At 52.7% G+C, this 19013-nt stretch overlaps 1 protein-coding gene across 1 annotated transcript in view; it reads right to left on the bottom strand.

Moving 5' to 3' along the window:
- TEAD3 (TEA domain transcription factor 3) overlaps positions 1 to 19013 on the bottom strand; it is a 56193-nt gene extending 37180 nt beyond the window's left edge. Inside the window, exon 1 of the mRNA XM_067531456.1 lies at positions 18865 to 19013. The gene's annotated coding sequence lies outside the window, so the exon portion shown is untranslated. The remainder of the gene's footprint in view (positions 1 to 18864) is intronic.

Raw genomic sequence — 19013 nt, 5'->3', positions numbered from 1 at the left:
TGGAAGGAGGATTCCCACCGGGAGCTATGGCGAGAGCAGAGGGTTCCTGTATTAGGGAATTAACTAGGACGAGAGGCGGAAGCATTGGGAACCATCCTCCATCCATCCTGGTCTGAAGCTCTCCCCAGCTCCATGCCATAGCACTGGAACACACTCAGGAGGGCTCCTCCTGCAGCTGGAGAAGAAGAGAAGAGGGGAAGCTGGCTGCTGGGATGGGGACGTATTGGGGCAGGGGTGGAAGCAGGATCTGCTCCCGGAGAGTTGGGAAGGCAGAGGGATCCGTTGACAAGGGGGGGTAGAAAGGGAAAGCTGGAAATACAGGGAAGCTGCCCAGAGAACTCGTCCTGTTCCTGCCTTAGTGCCTCAGCTGTGGGCCCAGCAGGCTGGCTGGTGCTGGATCAGTCCTTGCCGGGCCCACAGGAGAGCTCTTCTTTGCCCGGGCCGCCCATTTAAAGAGGATAAAAGTTCACAGACAAGCCCAGACAGGAGGCTCCTGGCTGGGAGCTAGTGCAGCGAGCTGCACCTCTCACCTGGAAAGACAAAAAGTTTCAGCTTACAGCCTGGGCGTGACCTCCCCTGGTGCAGAATCCACTCCAAGACAAGAAAGCCAGGGGGGGGAAAAACCCAAGGCTGCAAGTTCCACTCCGATTTCCCCCTGCGGGGAGTTTCAGGCAAAGGCTCACACCCACCTGCTGTTCTCTGCCTAGGTGAGGGAGGGAGGGGGTCCCTCCAGAGCAGGGGCCCTGAAGTTAGAAAGGGTCTAACACCCACTGCGTGAAAGGGGCCCCTGGTATGGGGTAGGGACAAGGAGCAGAGGGGAGAAACCAGCTTCCCTACTCTGCGCAGAACCTGTTCACATGGCTCCCAGACCCAAAACACACCCCTTAGTAATCTAAGCACCACGTTCAACACACCGAGGTTTGCCGGAACCACAGCTTTAAGGGGGCCCGTTCAGTAGGGGGAGAAGATTGCCTCCCACTCACCTTGGTGCAGGGCCAGTCGCTCTCCTCCCCAGAAGTGGCAGCATTTCAGAGGGGCTGCGTGTACACCCTTGTATCACGCAGGGGGATCCTCGAGGACAAGAGGCACCACAGAACTGCTAACTACCATCAAGTGAAATGGGATCGAACCAGCCCCCGACAGGGGAGACGGATGGAAGGAAGCCATGGCCCTGGGAAGGGTGTATTACGCTGCCACAACCTCCTAAGGGGAGAATTCTACCACACCCCCTCCCAGGAGACGTTCACCAGACACGACCACAGCAGGTGACGCAGTCCAACGGCAGGCCTGGCCAGGCCACGCTAGACATACACTCACGCACCCGAGCAAGGAGCTGTACACAGAGCCCGAGAAGGTCACCGTGACCTTCAGGAAGCCAGGAAGACTAACTCTCCCACCTAGCCAAGTGGCCCGTTCCCAGCCCCAGGGCCAAGGCCAGGGGGGCAGCGTCCAGCTCCCAGATGGTTCGGACACCAGCCGGGAGGTTTCGCAGCTCGGCAGGGCGAGCTCCCACCCACGCTGCCTGCTCCCTCGCTCTGCGGCCCCGTCCTGGGGGAGCCGGCATTGTGTGTATTTATAGCACGGAGGGGAGGGATGGAATTCGATTGCCAGGTTCAAGTCTCCAGCGCAGCAGCAGCAGCCTGCAGGCCTGGCACAGCTCTCTGTCAGAGGGGCTGGCGAGAGAGAGTCCTAGCGAAAGGACAGGAGAGAGGCCCTGGGCTGGAGCAGAAATCCAGAGGGGGCCCGGGGCAGAACCACCAGCCAAATCCAAGTGTGTTCCCCCCACCCAGGACATCAGGCTTTTAATGGGTCACCTTCAGAGCTGCTGGTGTTCGGGTCCCAGCCAAAGCATAAATCCGAGGAGAGGTTTCCATGAAACGCACCAAGCAGCTCCCATCATTTGTGGTGTGAACATTGTTTGGGAGGGGGCTGGACAAAGCCTGTCTGGATCCCACATGGCCATGGCAGCTCAGCGCCCAGGTGAGGGGGCTCGCAAGGGACCAGCCGTACTTACACAGCTCCCTTGCACTCACGAGGCCCACGGACAACGTCCCGGTAGATGCTACACCTCGTTCCCAGGGAGCAGGCACACACTAGAGAGCCTGGGTGGTCATCCCCATGGGTCTGGGGCCCTCAGTGGGGCCCAGTCATTTGTGTAGCTCAAGGAGGACGTCGTGTCCCCCCCTACCCCCAACATCAGGAGCAGGCCGGCTTTCTCCCTGAGAAGAGACGCAGATAGCAATTTGGGAACAGGAGGAAGCAGACTGGTGGTCACTGGGCCCCTGCCACTCACATACCCTGCGCGATCACACCAGAGCTACCTTCCCACCAGCCGCTGCCCACGAGCCCTAGACTACTTCACCAGAGAGCAGGGCACTGGCACAGAGACAAAGATGCCCTGGCTGGGGAAAGCACTCGGGGCACAGCTGGGGAGAGAAGGGGTCCCTGGAGTCTCTGTGCCTTGGATTATGCAGCCCTAGAACCTGCAGCCCAACCAGCCCGTGTTGGGATCGAGCAGGAACTTCGGGGAGGTAGGTGATATGGAGAGTGGGTAGCTGCCACTGGGGACTTCGCAATCAACTAAAATCTTGGGGGTGGGACAAGAGGGTCACCTCTCCCAATTGTGGGACTCTGCCTCATTGGAGCTCAGATGCAAGGAGCGCTTATTCAGAGACCCAGCAAAGCCAAGGACCTGCCCACTCCAGCAAGGACCCCCAGCAATTCCTGCAAGAGCTGGGGCGTTAACCCCAGCAACCTGACTGCAGTTTCAGTGTGGTTACATAAACGACACCACCCCATTGGCTAGAACTCCCCATCTCATTCTTCCCTTCCTCCACTAAGGGCTGTTGTGCAGTGTTGCTGTGTGCCGCCAGACAGCAGCCGCATTCCACCCCAGAGGTGGCTGCATTTCAGCAATGCTCAGGTATACCTAGCTCGAGAAGGACTTTGGGATCTTTCGGGACAGACAGCACTACTGGAATTCAGAGCCATCGGAGGTGGGGGAGAGAAATGCAAACATTTCCCCTCCTGAACAGCACGGCTGTGTAATGGCCCTAAGCGGCTCTCCAGCCCCTCCCCATGTGTTAGAGTGTTAGCCAAGAGAACGCACAGCCCCAAAAGCAGGTTCTGAACTCCAACAGGAGGAAACAATTTGCAAGCACGCAGAGGCCTTCTTTAATATGCTTCTAATTTCTGGAAGGAGAACGCTTGCCGGGGGCATTCTCCATGATGCTGCTTCTCAGCCTCCCCCCGCCCCAGCTCTTTCACGTTTGTTTTGTCTACAAGTTAACACATTTTATCCGACAGACCCACCGTGCGCATAGAAGGAAATGGGAGAGAGAGGCAGGGATGGGGTGGGAGGGTGGCACCTGCAAAGCCTGAGGGGAAGGGAGGGGACGGTGCAGCTCAGAAGGGTGGGGAGATGGATTGGTTTCAGAGGAGCCTGTAGGGAGAGGGAATCCCCAGTGCTCCATCCTACAGGGGTGGCAGGGAACAAGAAGGTGTCCGTGTAAGGTGGGTGCTTCTAAAATCCTTGGTGGTAAGGGATGTTGGCATAAGACATCAAAACAGCAAAGGGAATGACGTGCCAGTTTCTCTGGTTCTTTCACTGTCTCTAAGGCCCATGGGCCCGGTCACTGGGATGGGCCATGTCTGATGATCTTGACGTGACACACAATGGTTGACCTTGTCCATTGTAGCGTGAGAACAATTGTCAACACCAGCTGGGGGATGTGGGAGCTGACCTGCCTGACACCCAACCCAGCAGCTCCCGTGATGCCACAGTTATTAAAGGCACCGTCCTGGTTCCCAACGCCACTCCTGTGCCCATCCCTCTGTCCCAAGCATTGGTGGAGGTGCTAGTGGGTGGGAATGCCGGTGCTCAGATCTCCTCAAAGATGGAGCATGTGGTATTGCTGCCAGCCTGGGGATCTCAGATCCTTACCCGTGGTGATTGGACCACCTGGGCAGCCCTCACCAGGAGATCTTCACCCAGCAATCACAGCCTCACCCTGAAACCCTATCACAGAAGATGAGGATTGGAAGGGACCGCAGGAGGTCATCTAGTCCAGCCCCCTGCTCAAAGCAGGACCAACCCCAACTAAATCATCCCGGCCAGGGCTTTGTCAAGCTGGGCCTTAAAAACCTCTAAGGATGGAGATTCCACCATTTCCCTATCACTAGGGCCTCTATCCTCACAAATTTGGGCTGGAGATTACCCGCGTGGGAGAGTTCCAAGAAAACCCCAGATACTGCAAGCAGTGTTACTGATTCAGCCGACAGTGCCTCAGTGGAGTGCTAGGCAGCACACCGCCTTTCAGAAATCTTGGCCATGAAAAGCCCCCTGGCAGTTTTTCCAAAAGTCAGGGTGTTAATCCCGCTGTCTTGGTCTAATCGCGGGTTGGGTGACCACATGCTGCAGACCCTAAATTCCCCCTGCAGTTTCCATGGGAGTAGTTTCCGTTTACTACTTCCCCTCCTGGAAAACACTATCACACCCTCCACCCCAGAAGTGGCTGCATTTCAGTAAGGAATAAAGCAATCCCTGTCTTTAGTTTGAAGAATAGTATGGGATCCTGGGGGGTGGAAAGCATTGTATTCATCAGTAGAGCACATCACCAAGGTATTTCCACCCAACCATCTCTTCCACAGGGACCAAACTGCATAGACAGATCAACACTAATGGGTGGGAGGTTTGTGATCATTTTTTCTAAACTGCTACCGAGCTGCACGGTCCTTTGATAGTTAGGGATTCCCATCGCTCCAGAAGCAGACTTCACTTCTACTACTCACCACAAACAGGGTGTATCCCCCTGCGAGGATACTTAGAAATCCAAGCCACTGAGGCACTTCACCTCACCTTTGCTCTGTAAAGACAAAGTTTCAGTGGGAAGTTTAGCTCAATAAGAAGCTAGTTAGCGAGTGCCTGTCTCTCTTGCCCTCCCCTCACTGGATCTATGCTCCTTTCCTGCATTCCCATCTTCCCACCGCACCATTCAGACAGACAGGGGAATGGATGCTGAAGGACCCTTGATGGTGCAGACTCCGAAGTCCTGGGGCTCTCCCAGCCCTGCGCTCCAGCTCCCTTGCGAGACAGCCTGAGTAATTTCCTTTCCTCTATCACTTCCTGTCTTTTCCGGCCTGGCGTGGAGCTCAGGAAGCAATCGGAGCGAGAAAACCACAGGAGGCCACGTGGCTGGGAGGCCACGAGGGATGCAGCACTGCTGGATGGTGAAGCAACAGCAAACCAGAGAGCAGGCCTGAGTCTCCCCGGCAATGACCGAGTCCATCTCATCCCCTTTAGGCTACCTGTGTCCCCAGACGCACTGGTCATCTCCTACCCACCAGTTACAAACAAGGGCACAGCCCCTAGGCCATGACTCCGCCTTCACCCCATCCCAACAAAGCTGCGCTTCCTCCCTAGTGACCAACAGAGGAACTTTCCTGCCCGACGCTCACCCCACAGCCTGAGTGGGCAGGCATGGCACCCTCAGATCCCAAACACTGCCCTGCCCGATTTGCCAATAGGGGCCACCCCGCAGGGCTCTCAAAGCACTTTATGCAGGGGGGGCAGAAGTACACTTCTCCCCGTTACACACACGGTGGAAACTGAGGCACCGGGCAAAGAAAGGGCAGTTAGAAACAGAACCCCAGTGCTTGCTCAGCAGCCCATTCCTCCCCTGCTATGCACCGTTCTCTTGCTGAGGAGATGGCACTAAGGGGTCTGCAAAGCGTTGCAGACAAGACCCAGCGCTCCTCTCCGCTTTCTCCGTTCCCATTACACCCCACAACATCACACAGGGCAATCAGGGGAGGAGGAAGACCCGGCATGAGCTCTCTCTCTACACCCAGCCGCACACCTCCCGACCATCTGCTTTGGTGCCAACCAGATCCCAGCGAGGCACAGAGACAGGACACCAGGGAACTGAAGCGCCGAGGGAATGGGGCTCGGGCCTTTCCACTCAGCCCAGCACCTCTCACCAAGTCAGGAAACGTGTCTTGAATGGGTCAAACCCTGCAGGGCCCCTAGTCCCCCTGATGTCAATGAAGATCTGCCCAGGGAAGGACCAGGCCAGGATTGTAGCCTCTGGCTCAGTGATTTTAAAGCAAAGCAAATGTTTCTCCGAGCCTCCCTGTTAGGGAGAGGGACCGCTATCTTGGTTCAAACGCGACCACATGACCTGGCAGTGGGGTGGCCCACTCGCTTTCCGGCTTGCTTAGCCAGGAGAGGAGCTTCACTGATTAACATTTAAATAAAAGCTTTAAAGCACGAATTATTCTCTGGGTTATGAAACTAGTTGGAAACTGACTAAGTCTTAGACTGGCCTCCTCCACGGGCAGCGTCACCAAGAGGGCCACCACCACCAGGAATGGGATCATCTTATTTCCATAGCACCTTTGGGCCCAAAAGCCTTTACAGACTGTAAGCCTGTTCCCAAGAGGCCCGACACTCCCACTGGATCATCCACCAGGTATTTCTGGTGTTCAGCAAGCCTGAGGATCAAGGCCCTACATACTGGAGTCACTTCACCCATCACTGAAATGCAGCCACCTCTGGAACACCATTGAACAGCGTGCTGTTAGGACAGGAAGTTTCCAGCTGAAATTGCCAGGGGAGTGAGTTAGACCGGATGTAATCTGGCCAGTAGCATGCTGAGAAATATCGTTACAAGTTAAACCTTTATTTCCAAATCCAGTTTGCTGTTTGCTGATGGTGAGCAGCAACTCTGACTTGCAGCTTTAGTACCTGCCCATCCAAGCAGGGAAAGTGGCTCCAAGGGCAGGAATCTGATTGAATTCCCAGCACTGCTTAGAAGCAAAGCCAACTCCACAGAGTTCCCACAGGCTTAAACTGTACAAGACCCAAGGAAGAGACCAGGGAAGTTGACTCAGAGGAGTAGTCTCCACAGGGAAGTGTTCAGGCAATCAGTTCAGCAAGCCCACGGTCTGGCCAATGTGATTAACTATGCATTCCAGCCTGAAATACAGGGGCTGGAGCTGGCTTTAGGGATTTGCTGTCCTAGGTAAGATGGACAACGGCTACTCCACAGACACATACCAAACAGCCACTGGGAAGGGGCTGGAATTCAGAGGAAAAGGAAAATCCGTAAGTCAACCTGCTAGGACATCTTATGCTAGAAACAACCATTTCTATGGGATCAGAAAAAAACAATAAGCCAAGGAAACCAGGAAGATCATGGGAGAGGTTTGGGTATATAGGTAGGGGTATCCCAGATATTCTCGGTATGACAGATGTGGACCAGTTTAGGGTTCTCTGGCCAGCTCTTAGAGGCTCTGGGAGGCAAAGGACTCCAGGTGACCACATGAAGGATTATCCTGGTACCACTGAACCCAGATAGGCTCTTCCATAGGCCCAGCCGACACGCAGCATCGTACTGGCTGAACTAAACCTGGGTTGCTAAATCGGTGCCAACTCCTGTGTGGATTCTCAAATTAGTTTGAAAATGGCCTGTGTCAATTTCATTCCCTAGTGACTTAGACACGGCCTTCGATCCGTGGGGCAGGGAAAGTGTCTTACGGACCCCGTGCAAAGCTACAGGCTATGGGATTTTAAAGGAGCCAGTCTAAAGAGGGGGCATAAGACTCCTATAACCCTTGTGCAAACAGGAAGGCTCCAGTCCTTTCACACCCACTCCCTTGTCCCAGGCTGCCTCTCCCTTCACCCCCGTGTAACCTAATCCTCGGCATGGAAGCAGCTGCAACCACTGCCCCTCGCCCTGTGCCTAGGAGACACAGCTGCCCGTGAGGCAGCAGCCCTGCTTCATAGCTGGGTACGGCGGGCAATCTGAGAGCAGCACTTTACCAAACCAGAGCAGCCCAGAGCACCAGTCACTGGTCCGACACGTGCCAACCCAGCTCTGTGATGGGGAATGGCCTTCACACCTTTCCGCAGCCAAGGAAAAAGCCAAGCACTCGCCACCATTACAGGTCACTTTCCCCTGGCGCGCTGTCCTGGTACCATGCGTGGAATCACTGCACACAGATGACATTATGGGATACATGTTTCCCCAGGGCCTGCGGGAGCCCCGTTCCGAGGATTTCATCATCTCACACATTGGCAGAAACCATAATGGGAGTATGTATTTCATATACCTCACACCGTATATATAGGGAACAGGCAACGGGTCCTGCGTGGACAATCAATGCACTGTGCAATTCCATAAATTAGGGCTAAATGCATGACTCATGAATGGCAGCTCGCACCGCGCACAGAACGAGCAAAGGGGACTGCGCTCTGCAGCGGGGCCGGCGAGGAAGCTAACAAGAACCGAAATCCCCACCAGGAGGCAGCTAATACAGAAAGAGGGCATCCTACAGGGTCACGTATATTTTTGCAGCCCGGAGCCTGGAATATGTTTACGAAGACTGACAGCCAGAGGGCTGGCTCGGCGGTCTGTGTAGTTCTGCTGTTCCCACCATTGTGGCATTCAGGTTTCGGGTCTGAAATAGCCATACCCCGCAGAACCACAATGTCACATCCCAGCAGGGTCAACGCAGCCTGCAACAGCCATGGCAGCACCCAGGATCAGGTCAGGGAGCAGGTAGGAACCTCTGGACCTCTTCTGCTCACCCTGAAGCCAGCTGTCATTCCCACTCCCTTCACTCCCCCTTCTATCCCTCTGTCCCTCCCACTTCCAATGAGCTTCTGTCCCCCCTCCCCTCAGTAAGTTGAGAACCATGTGGCTTTCTGGGTTCAGGTCTTTCTGATGAGACCCCAAAAAGCAAGATCCCAGCTGCTGAGCAGGGACACTAGAACATCTTGTCACCCCAGAATCCCTGGCAAAATTTACCCAGCAATGTCTTGAAGGGAAGCTACCCTCCACCCCAGACAAGGATGCACTGCAGGGGTGCTGGGTGTACATAGTTTATTAAACTCTTGGGATCCTCCAGGAAGAAACCCGTATAAATCATTCATCTATCTCTCAAACTGGATGGTAATGCTCTTATTATTATTCATGCTGCAGGAGAGGCTGGGACCTAACTGAGATCAGGGGCCCACTACGCTCCTCGCTGGACAAACATGGTGAGAGACCATCCTGAAGGGCTTCTAAATAGACAAGCCAAGGGAAGCATCATCATCCTCATTCTGCAGCTGGGGAACTATGGCACCGTGAGATGAAGCGACTTGCCTATGATCACACAGGAAGCGTGTGGCAGAGCTGCAAAGTGAACTCTGATCTCCCAAGTCTCCGTCTAGTGCCTTAACCAAATCCTCTCTCTCAGCTTGCTCTTCCAAGCGATTTCCACTCAACACAAGAGAACTTCACCCAGTCGCGTCTATTCACAGCACAGTGTGCTCTGAAAATGTCTGCAGCTTTCCAATAGAGGAGAAAGCCTGCTAAGTACACTGATTATCAGGTCTCCTGCGGAAATAAAGGCAGCGTTAGCTCTCAGGCCCCAAAGCACCTAGCTAAAACGTATCTTTTGGGCAAGCCACCGTAAAACAAAGAGCTTGCTCTCTTGCAGACGTTCAAGATCCCACTGCCTTGATCATAAGAGCAGGGACATGCTACCTCTGGTGTCTTGGCCCACTTCCGGGTTGATTCATTACATCCTGCCCATCTGAACTCCCCCTTCACACTTCCAACTGGATGCAAGCACCTCCTTTACTTCCTGCCCTAAGACTCAGTGTTGCTGCTCTGTGCTGTTGAAACAGCTGCTGCGCCCCCACCGCTGAGGTGGCAGCATTTCAGTGGTGGGTGAGGTGCCTCTATATAGAAAATGTAAGTTGCTAAAAATATTTCAGGCGATATTATTAATAGAGAAAGAGTTCCAGAAGGGAGCACGGCCCAATAGTTAAACTGATCCTAATCCAGTGCATCAGCCCCCCCGCCCACCATTATCCAACCAACCCAGTAACCACAGATTCTCTGCCCTCACCATACTCTCCCTCTTTGCTCTACGACACCAGCTTCCCAGCCTGCAGGGAGTGGGCAAGCTAGAGATGGGGCTGGAAGCTGGTGGAGCGATAGCTTAAGTCTCAGGTCCCAGGTGAGCTGTGCGGGGTGTGTATGGTGGAGAGGGAATGACCCATAAATGTCCTGCTGGCCCGTGGGCATGGCTGATCCTGATGGGGTCTGGAGGGATTCCTGTGGGGGCTCTCTATGTTAGGATGAGGATCCCAGTACAAACACAGGAGACGCCTCAGGCTGCCCAGTTCTTTCTCGGAAGGTCGTTTGTGAGCAAACATGGCTGCTGTGGGGAATTTGTCTCCCAGCGGGAGAGAGGAGGGAACTCAGAGCAGAAGGCCACACGCAAGGCCCTGCCCTGTAAGGGGTGGGAAGTGGGGCTATGAAGCACCCAGACCTTCCCACTAATAAAATTAATGCTGAATTGAACTAAAATACAATGGCAGTTGCCTAAATATCAGCAATATGAGCTCCCAGCCCCTGGAGAATGGGGAGAAATGGCTCGCTCGTTGGCATGAGAATTACAGCCCATCCTCCACTAACTAAGAGTTGTTCAAAGTTTACAGGCTTAAAACATCTTCTGGGGAAATCAGTGACTATTGTGAACAGCTGGATCTAATTTTACAAAGAGCTAGGAGGAGACAGTCATGAAGAAATAATGCTTAGCACTCCAATGCAAGGATCTCAAAGCACTTTAGAAACTGTTATGCTTCACTCCAATCCATAGAGCTAGGGGTTATTAGCCCTATTTTACAGATGGGTAAACTGAGGCACAGAGAGGTGAAGTGACTTGTCTGAGACCAGGTGGAAAGCCTATACCAGTGGTTTTCAACCTGGGATCTGCAGACTATGTCTAAGATTTCCAAAGGGGTCCGCACCTCCATTTGAAATACTTTAGGGGTCTGCAAATAAAAAAAAGGTTGAAAACCACTGATCTATACCAAAGCTGAGAAAAGAACCCCAGAGCCCCAACAACCAGGCCCCTGCACACATGCTGTTTCAGGGCATGTTTACATGAGGATATCCAGGAAAATTAATCCAAATTAACTAAAGGTGTGAATTTGAAGTGGATTAGTTAAACTGCATTAACCTTACCTGTGAACACCATCATTCAGAATTAAAGTGGCCTTGATTTGCTTTAACTTAATTCACTTAGAGCAGGTCTACACTTAAAATTTAGGTCGACATAGTTATGGCACACTCCTGAGTAGCTATGACAGCATGTCAAGGGAAGAATGCCTCTGTTGACCTAGCTACACCTGCTCAGGGAGGTGCAGTTCCTATAGTGACAGAAAACCCCTTTCCAACACCTTAGCCTGCATCCACACTACGGGGTTACAGCAGCATAGCTACAGTACTGCAGGTATTCCGCTATAGCATCGGTAATGTAGACAAGGCCTTCCAAAGTGAATTAAACTAAACTGAATTAAGGCCACTTTAATTCTGATTTACAGCATCCACACAGGGATTTAATGTGGTTTAACTAATCCACTTCAAGTTCACACCCTAGTTAATTCAGATTAACTTTCCTTCATGTTCCCATGTAGACAAATCCTCAGATAACTAATGGGAGTTCTACAAGTTAGGACTGACCTCTCTCTAGACGTGGGTCACCGGTGGAGTCCGTATCTGACATTCCTCCTAGTGTTTGGATCTGGGGTTCTGGCTCCAGCTCCTTCTGTATAAATTCACATCACTTCTGATAAATCACAGATGTAAGATGTTCCTTCTGCTTGTCTCTGCCCAGCTCTGCCCCTCCCAGATCCCCCTGAAGACAATGGGAGTTTTGCTGACAAACTTTGGGTCCCACACAGCTTTTACGTTTAAAATGTGAGCACTATAAAAACTCCACATTTCCTCTCTCGGGTCTGCACGAAAATATTCACTGTAAACGATTTTTCACTCCTCTTCATATGGTGGAGACCTGTCCCCATCTCGATACAGACATGCACTCAGATCACCTCAACCAGCCCAATCATGAGATTAATTGGGATTGCCAGGGACCAGATCCCATTAGTCTATTTCGTGATTTTGATTAGTGGATACCTGGCATGCCCATTGCCTAGCCCAGTCAATTAGACACAGCAGGGTGATTTGCTGGCCTACCTTTCCCAATGTGCGGCCTTCTGCTGTGCTATCAAGGCTGCTATAAGAGTCAACATCTCATGTTCGTTATAGTTCCGTAGCCTTTCAGTGCTTCCAATGATCGTGTTTATTTCATACATGGCTTTTGGCCTTGTGGTTAAGACACTGGACTGAGGCTCGGGCAACCTGGATTGTCACAGCCCTGCCACAGACTCCCTGCATGACCTTGGAAAAGTCACTTGTTCTCTCTGTGTCTCAGCTCCCCATCTGTCAAATGGGGATAATACACCTTCTCGCCTTCCACCCTTTGTCTGGCTTGCCTGTTCAGACTGTACATTTTAGGAGCAGGCACGGTCTCTCGCTAAATGTATACACCCCCTAGCACAACAGGGCCCTGATCTCAGCTGGGGCTTCTAGGTGCTTCTGTAATAACTTTTATAACAGAGTCTTGCAGCACAAGGTACCCTAGAGCCCGAAGCTTGAGGACAGCTGTTAAACTGGTCTGGTTTGGTTTCTGCCCAGAGATGGGCCCGTTAAGGGGATTTGCTCTGTCTAGATTTAGATCATTGGGTGGTCAATCTTTACAAATTACTGCAATCAAGTTTACTTTTCATTGACACCTTTCATCCAAGGGGATCCCAGAGTAGTGTACCTCTGTACCAATGCAGCCCCACTGAAATGCAGCCACCTCTGAGGCACTGTGGGGGCAACTACTGGGACACTGAATAATAAGGAAAATAGGGGGAAATTTGGTCAAGGACACTAGGGAAGTAAGAACTTCAACATCCACAACCAGCAGACAGGAATTCAGGACCAGGTGTCTAAATACTTCTGAAGACCTGGGCCTCCGTTTTTAAGGTCTCCCCCAGACCTACCCATAGGAAACAGCGTGGTCTCTGATTCATTAGTGTAACTTGGAAGAGTGAAGAGCTCAGTTGATCCAAATGAGAATTGAACTCACGTTTCCAGGAAGTCTGCGTGGTCCAGACCTAAAGCTAAGCCCACCAGGCCACAGTAAAGCCATTGTCCTCCTAGCTATTGTCCTCCAACAGTGGCAGCTCCACAAGAAAGGCCCAGGGCTGCTCCAAGGTCTGCATGGACCTGGGACATCCCAGATGCCATGTGCTCCAAGGTCTGCATGGACCTGGGACATCCCAGATGCCATTTTGGATGCACTCTTCTAAAGAGCGCGTGCTCGTGGCCTCTGTCCAAAGCTTGGGAGCTTTGTTTGACTCTCAGCCCAACGTAAGCACAGACAAGGCTTAAACGTGGCTTTACAGAGGGGAGGAACTTGGCGTTTTCTTGTTCAAAACCAGGCGCTGCGTGCCAGATCTCACCCATCAGGAGGGAGAATCCAAAATGGCAGCCGTGAAATGACGGGGCAGGATTTTGTAGAGCCCCACGAAAGCCATTCTGGACGTATAGTCTTTCAGAGCAGCTGCCCCAAATGCATGGCCCGATGGGCTGAGAAAGACCAAGTAGAAGACAGAGAATGCCCCCAGCCAAGTCATTCATAAACTATCCCTCACTGGCTCAGCGTGCATTACTGCGCTGAGCAAATGGCTAGGAAATGTGCTTCCGTAGCAGCTCGCTCTACTCCGCTGCCATCCAACAAGGGATTGCCAGAAACAGAGCCCAGCTCTTTTGTGCTACAGCGATGAGGCCATCTTTCCACGTGTGAGTTACAGGCTCAATGACGACATAGCTTAGGATTCTCACCCATCATTAACTGCCCTTCCTCAGTCCAAAAAGTTTCATAAGCCAACATCAACGCATGACAGAGCAACACTGGGTGCTCAGACACTTCAGGTGCCTTCCAGCACCTCAGACATACAAGTGTGCCCGGCTGGCCGAGTCTGGGGAAAGATGCCATTACAAGGGAAGTTTTGCATCCACACTGAATAATGCCACTTATAAAATGAAGGCTCAAACCCAAGACAGGGAAAGCAGCACACATTAACATTAGAGCAAAGCGGTCCCTTGGTGCAGCTAGCCCTGTCTGGAGATCTGCATCGTGGATGTCAATTTACCACAACCGATGTGGGAGAGCGTCACGGGTGCGCTTGGGATAGTCTGAGTCTGCTGAACAACGAAGGGCGTTCAGGGGGTCGGTCATTCAATCAGATTGCCTTCAGCCACCATACACCTGCCTCTCCCAGCAAGGACTGACTCCTACTGGTCAATGTTATTAATGCTTAGCTCCCATTAAAGCCAATAAGGGTTTTATCACTGGGTTCAGGCTCAAAACACCCTTTTTTTTTTTTTTTTCTTAATTAAACACTTAAAGGGACTTTTAGGAGATTGTCAGCTCTTTGGGGAAGGGGCCATCTTTCTGTTCTGTGTTTGTACAGCGCCTAGCACAATAGGATACTGATCCATGACTGGGCTCGAAGGCACTACCACAATACAAATAATAAACAACAATTATCACAGCAAGGCCCATGTTTGGAAGGCCAAATTTTACGGGCTAAAATCCCATGTGGTATTCCTCTGGTGCCCCAAATATCACAGGAACCTCCCATCCCAAATGTCACTCACCTCTACCCTCCATGGGACTAAGAACTTGCATTAAAGAGGAAGCAGAGATCCACGTCTCACCCCGGCCCAGAGGAATCAGGCATAGCCCAGCTCTCCTCTTCAGAGCAGCCCGGTCTATAAATTATTCCAGCACAAGGGATCAACTGCAGCTGGCCTCGTGTTCGATGCGTGTGTTCGACAGGCGTTGCGTGGTTACTTAATTTTTAATGCATTAATTATAGTTGATTGCCCACTTCCACCCCCACCTCCCAGGAAGTGCAGCAACGTGTGTTCTCACATTGGCTGGAACCTTTTTTTCTCCGCAGTATCGCTAGATGCCTCATCCCCCACTGTCATCAGAGTGTCACAGCCTCAATTAGGCTTTCAGATGCGCCTCTCCCTTACTGGGTCTCCACAGAAGCAGCAGCAGTAGTTTCTGACTGTCACCAGAAGGAGGTGCCGCTTCCCATTCAGCGCTACTTACGGTCAGTGCAATCAAAAAGACAGTGACTGAGCTTCGTACCTCTGATGGCTGGGAGGACAGGGCATGCTTGGTACACTCCATCAGGAGACTGGCGAGGTTTTAGGGTAGGTTAGTAGAAGGCAGTAAGTGATGTACCTGCTGGGAGACTCTTCTCAGCACAGCAGGGAGGGGAACGGCTGTCTGCACCTTTCCAAACAAAGCCACTGTCTCCACTGGTGCTTCCTCACCTGCCAGCACCTCCGCCAAACCCCTCCTCCTTCCCCCTGCACACTCAGCGAGTCACAGACACTCAAGATTTCCACAAAGAAATGGCAGGTATTTGCAGAGGCTCAGGGGAGCAACTCTGCACGTGGCCTGCAGCACCAGAGTCAGACGGGCAGGGCGTAGTGACGGGTGCACTAGAAATACCCAGCACAGACAGGGTGATTATCCCCCCCACCCACCCAATTTGTCAGAGTTATTTTTATTAAAGGCGTATTCGGTGCCAGCCCGACAGCCCTGGCAAACGGAGAACTCTCTGCACAGGGCAGAGACAGCTCGGGCAGCGGCAGAAAAAGCTACGCGCACACACCAACCCTGAGCCCCCACTAGCCAGGAGAAGATATTCCAGTCTTCATGGCACGTCAAGTCCTCGGGCTCACTGCTGCAAGGGCAAGCAGCAAGCGCAATTCGTTGCCAGCTGTACTGGTGGTTTCTGTGTGGCGGACCCTGGTCCTGCCAGCAACTGAGACTCATCAAACTCATTTCACTCTGGCCACCAAACTGCCATCAGCTGGAGGCAGCTGTCGCTCACTGCCAGCTTGGCTGGATTCAGTTAAGGTGACACAGAGGTCGAAGGATCTGAATCCCTATGCTAAGCTCCCCCCCGAATGGTCTAATTCTTTTTTGTATCCACTTCCCTCCCTATCTAAGCACAGGGGCAAAAAGGCCTGGCCAAACCTTGCTCTCCTTTACGATCTGACATTCTGCGTCTATACACTCAAGTTTAGATCCAGAGTTTCTTTATTGTGAAGAGTGATGCGCTGAGAAGGTGGTTTCCTTGAAAGCATTTTGGTATGAGGCTGAATGATACCTGCCCTTAGCGGTTAGAGATTATATTATAAATACAAGATATAGATATATGCAAACACACCCCTTATCTTTACCTAGTATTGTGTCACTACTTAAATATATCAACTTCATACTACTGATTCTTTTGGAGGAGAGTTACGCTCCAGCCTCTCGGGATTACAAAGCATTGCACATGCCGAAGATCCACTGTAACGCTATCTTTATTACGGTTTATTAGCTTTTATCCGTTTTAAGAGCGAAGAAAGGACAGACCAGTGTGTGGCTAAGGCACAGGCCTAGGAGTCAGACCTGGGTTCTGCTCGCAGCTGCCCACGAGCTGCTCTGTGACGGTGGGTAAGTCACTTTCCCCTTTCCGTGCCTCTCTTTCCCCATCTGCAAAATGGGGATCCCAATGCCGGCCTATCTCACAGGAGGGCAGAAAGGCTCAGCTCTGAAGAATGTGTAGAGAGAAGCATGAATGTTTTGTCACAACAGGGTTTACATTGGAGGGAGAAACAACACAAATGCCTTTACACGGCTCCTGAAGACAAGAGCCGGAGGTGGGGAGGGGACTTGGCTATCACTCAGCAGCATAAAGGGTGACCCACTATTGCTTTCTAGAGAGACATTCTCTGCACGGTACAAGTGCCTGCGTGTCTGGGCCTGCTCGACCAGCAATACGTCCCTGCAGAACCGTGACCAGTTATCTACAGAGGCAGCAACGTGGCTACAAGCTGGACTCCCCCTAAGGCAGCACCTCCATTGCAAAGTACCTCAGCCGGCACTACTCAGCACTCCTCAGAGCCCCAAACGCTGGCCACCTCACAAACGCTCTCTCCCCACACACAAGCAGGAGGGAGCAGAGAGGGGAAGAAGTTCTCTGTCGCAGCATTAAAAACCCTGACTCATGACACACGTCTCTGCTCAGAGGGGCAGCAAGATGGGGGACAGGGCCATAGACACTTGCCTCAAAAATATCCCCTTTAGACTGACTACCATCAGATTCTCTTTTCTGGGGGAGGAATAGACAGCCACCGCCCAGCCCCCAGCCCCGCCACCTATGTACCACTGCTCTTATTTATGAGAGACAAAAGGAAGCCCCACGGGGACCTCACTCTTTTCTTCCCTGCCCTCTGCTCTTGCCATTTCCCTGTTTGTTAATTCATTAGCACTCTGGGTCAGCTGCCCAGAACTAATCAATCAGAACTGGATTTTCTGTGGAGGTGGGTTTTTTGACAAGCAACGCTGGGCGCCTCCAAAGCCATGTTTCCACAAATCTCCGTTCACTCTCCCCCTCCCGACACACATCAACCCCAGCTCCCGGAAAATACTGATTTTCACCCAACTCCAAAATGACATCCACTGTACCCTGTAGAAGGGGGTTACCGCTCCATGTATGCAACCTAGTTTACACACAGGGTTAACCCAAGCCTGTAGGGTTACCTACATAAACACGCACACAAATGACCATGTTATTTTGGAGAGTCGCATAACTAAGTTTGTTTTGTGTGGGGTCGTCCCCACCCCCGAAAAAGGAAGCGCATGAAAAATATTGTAAATGTGATGCATTCATTATGCATATAATTAATGACTCGTTAGTGACTGTATGACTAGGTACAACATGCATAATATACAACCAGCATATTCTCTTCCTGTGTGTGTGTGAGATATGGATGTGCTGTGCACGCATACGCACAATGCAGTTGCAAAAGACACACGATGCCCTCCGGAGTCAGGAGGGGAAGCAGTAATATTTGGGAGAACTACCGCAGCATGTTGGAGGCAGTTTATATAACACAATGTATTGGGGCGACGCAGGCTATCCGGGGGTCATATATTGCACTCAAGACCCCTTTGTAAGTGTACATCCAGCAATCACACAGTCAAAGCCAACCGAGGCGAAGGGGAAGCAAAAATGTAAATGAAAATCTATCACAGGCCATTGACTGAAAAACTCAAACTCAAGTGAGAGGCTGGGCAGAAAACAAGCCTTCCCAGGCAGCACCCGAGGGAGTGATTGGATGTTTTGAAACTGAAAACTGTTGAATTATTGGGGGGGAGGGTGGGAAGGAAGAGATCCTGGGATTAAAAAAATGTAATAACCCACTAACCAGAGGGGAAATGAGCCCCCGCAGGAGGGGGGAGGAGGCGGCAGAGAGATCCCTGGATACAATGTCCTTCCACAACCCAAGGACTGCAACCAGCCACCCCAACGAACACGGAGTGAAACTCACACCCCCTTGCCCCCACTAGCCTTCCGGGGGGGGAGGGGGTGACCTCAAACCACAACCACGGGGGGAGAAGGGGCTAGGGGCAGCTCTACCCCCACATCCTCTCTAGTCTTCCGAAGAGGCCGATCCCTCCCCAAGCCAGGCCCCCCACTGCCAGCAGCTCAAGCTTCCAGGCGGAGTGGGAAGGGCTCGGGGAGGCTGCCCCCAGGCAGCTGCACTTTCGGGGCAGGGACGGTTGTGGGGAAGGGGCCTGTTGTTCTCTCCCCCCCCAACTAATCTTAGCGTGGGGCTCTCCCAGGGCAGGCGAGCCCAGCTGGGGGAGGGGGGGGTTGGTGGAGACTTCTCCCTAGCTAGAGAGATCAGCTGGGGGGAGGGGGACGGTGGGCCCCACAGGGGGAGCCCCCTCCCCCAGCCAGGGGGCTCAGCTGGGGAGAAATGGGGGCGATCCCCCTCCCCCAGCCGGGGCGCTCAGCTGGGGCCAGCGGGCGCCTCTCGCCTTTCCCAGCGCCGGAAAGCAAAGAAAGAACCCGGGCAGGCGGGCGGGCGAGTGGGAGCGGGCGGCGCTTACCTGCTCCGTGCTGCGGAGCGCTCGGCCGGCGGCGGCGGGCGGGCGGGCTGGGGGTGCCGGGGCCGGCGGAGGGGGTGACAGGGCAGCAGGAATGCGGGGCAGCGCGGCTGGCTCCGGTCCGGAATCCGCGCCGCGCACGGACGGAGGGA

The sequence above is a fragment of the Emydura macquarii genome, unplaced genomic scaffold (assembly GCF_026122565.2).
Source record: "Emydura macquarii macquarii isolate MOO-44397 ecotype Brisbane River unplaced genomic scaffold, CSIRO-AGI_Emac_v2 contig_3220, whole genome shotgun sequence".
In the NCBI taxonomy this organism is placed as follows: domain Eukaryota; kingdom Metazoa; phylum Chordata; order Testudines; family Chelidae; genus Emydura; species Emydura macquarii.
The sequence above is the reverse complement of the archived record's forward strand: the minus strand, read 5'-3'. Positions and strand labels throughout refer to the sequence as shown.